Genomic DNA, 2,930 nt, shown 5'->3' with positions numbered 1-2,930 from the left:
GAGTGCATTTGTATTCTTCAAAACTAAAAACGTTTGGTGCCAGGAGGGATTTAGATGACCTTTTTTTACCATGGGGTATAAAATAGGATTTTCTGTTCTGCCTGAGGAGGAGTGCAGGGATCTGGGCAGTGATATTCATCTATAATTAGAATGGATGAGGCAGAAATGGTTTCACTTTCATGTTGAGGAGAAATTTTAAATTATTTGCATTTAAAATTGCAAATATTAATTTTGCAGTGATTTATGACATCAGTTTTGTCTCTTAAACCCCAGATGGAAAAATCAGCCTAGCATTGGGTGGGGGGAGTGGACTACATTACTATATTTACAATAAGTGTCTTATACATCTATTCAAGGCACCAATGTTGTTATTTTAACCCCAGTATAGAAAAGACCAAATCCTTCAGCCCTTCTCCAGCTTAAAATGGGTGTTAGGTGTTTCTGGTTGCCTTCTCCATTCTCATCCCCATTGAATCATAACTTGTATATTCTCAAGAGATTCCCAGGACTATGCCAATATTTCAGATATGTATCCACTTCTTTCTTGAGATAGTCCATTCAGATTTTCTTTATTGATCATTACGATGCTTATGGGCAGGTATAATATTTTACCTAACTTCCACGTTCCATAGGGAATGAAGGCTCTGTGCCTCACCCAAACAAATTTCTCATGCCTGCTTCTGCCTGTTTTTCTCAGATTTGTCTTACTTTCCCATATCTAGTTCAAGCTCTCCAACCACTGGATAAAAACAATCTTTCATCAGTAACTAATTAGAACAACTTCAAATTGTTGAATGTTCTACAATTTGACTATTTTGATATTAGTTTTAGAGCTGGGTATCTCTTAGGAGAGATGGACTATCTGACCTGTTTCTAATGTTATAACCCTACTTAAAAAATTAATTCCCCCACACATTCTAGAGACATATTCTTGTTGATCCAATCCATTCTTTAAAGGTGCATTGTGTGAGAGATTGTGAGAAGTTTGGGAAAGTAATGGGAGGAATGTTAGACTTTATCAGGAGAAGGAAGGAGTTTGTTAGTAGCTGACAGTTCAGCCAGGCTGTAAAACCTCTCTTAAGATTACTGTAGATACAAAATATCTGAAAATATTCTAAGTTAATGAATGCATTAATAATGAAGGCTGGAAATCTTTGTGGCAATGTCCAATTTGTACTTGCATTAAAAAATGTTTTAAGTTCATTTATCATGTTTAAGTTTTAAGGTTTGAAGTTAGCCTGTTAATTATTCAAATTAATATATTGGACCTAATGAATGGCCAATGGTAAGGGTAGTTAAAAATGTAAACATTTCTGAGCCAAAAAAAGCTTATGCGGTTAAAAATTTTTGATACATGCATAGCCATGACAGAGGGAACATAATTGGAATGTGCACCCAGGGGCAAGGGATTTTAGGTACTTCAGAACAAGTTCAAACATTTTAAATGATTCATTTTAAAATAGGGGAGGTAGTTATTTCTTAAATGCAAATTAGTGGATTAGTAATTCATTAAAAGTAGAATGTCATACTACAATAAATTAAGGCTGAGATATACAAATGCATGGCAATACATACTTGAGCAAAACTGCAAGAACAAGCTTATTTACATAGGACAGATTTTTAGTTAGAGGTATAGTGTAAAAGGACAGACTGTATTCCTTCCTCTACTCGCTTCTTGGCTCTCCCCCATCAGAATGACCCAGCTGTCAATCAAATAATAGCATTGGACGAGCGGTAAGAAGCGGGGCAGAAATAATGGCTGCCTAGGAGCTCTGCAACCATGGCTTTCATAACAAATGGGCTGAATAAACAAAACTAAAGTCTAGGAGTCAAAGCATAAAACAGCCTTCATGAGAAAAGGCAACAACAACAAAAAACTGGCGATGGTGTTTTATTTCCTTCCCTCAATGGTGTGAGATAAAAAAAAAATCAAAACACAAAGACCTATTTCTTTGACAGAAATAGAAAACATAGACTGAACTCTCTAGAAAAAGTTGTACAATTATATGGAGTGACTACAGAGATACAAAGGAATTTTTGATTCCATCATGTACAATTCTCAAGGACCACCTGGACAATTTTCTTGTTGGCAAGGCTTTTCAGAAATAGTTTTCATTGTCTCCTTCCTAGGACTGAGAGAAAGTCACTGGCCCAAAGCCGCCCAGTTGAATTTCATGCCTTAGAAGAGACTAGGTTTTTAACCTGATGACTTAACCACAGTGATTAAGAAAACAGAAATATAAGTCATCAATAAATATATTTAGATACTAGCTGAATACCTGTGCTCGGCTACGAAACTATGTGATCGAGCTTGATAAATCGATACTTACATCTTGAAAATTAATGAGTAGTTACGATCGGCCTCTCCTTTCCCCTTCCCTCCTTCAGCCTTGCCCCACAGAAACATCTCCTATCCCAGTGATGGCTAACCTTTTTGCTGTTGTGTGCCAAAAGCAGGGGGAGCACAGGGGTCGCACGCATGCGTGCCCACACCCATAATTTAATACATCCGCTCCCCCATGCATGCGCAACTCCCACCCTGGGCTCCCCCCACTTTTGGCACGCGATGGCACAGTGGGCACGCTAAGCCTGTTTTTTGCCCTCCCCAGGCTCCAGAGGCTTTCTTGAAGCTTAGGGAGGGCAAAAACAGCCTCCCCCCACCGGAGGTCCTCCGGAGGCCGGAAATGGCCCTTTTGCTGACTTCCAGTGGGACTGGAAGGCCCGAAAATCAGCTGTGCATGCTGGAACTGAGCTAGGGCACCACTCGTGTGCCCACCGATACGGCTCCGTGTGCCACAGGTGGCACGCGTGCCACAGGTTCACCATCACAGTCCTATCCTATCCCCTTCTCTCCCTCAGGCTTGCCTCATAGAAGCCTCCCGTATCCTATCCCCTGCTTGCTGCTGTGAAAGTAAAACTGAAACTGAAAC

This window comes from Pituophis catenifer, unplaced genomic scaffold, assembly GCF_029215685.1.
Source record: "Pituophis catenifer annectens isolate HBS135680 unplaced genomic scaffold, rPitCat1.0.hap2 SCAF_2, whole genome shotgun sequence".
NCBI classification, from domain to species: Eukaryota; Metazoa; Chordata; class Lepidosauria; order Squamata; family Colubridae; genus Pituophis; species Pituophis catenifer.
The sequence above is the reverse complement of the archived record's forward strand: the minus strand, read 5'-3'. Positions refer to the sequence as shown.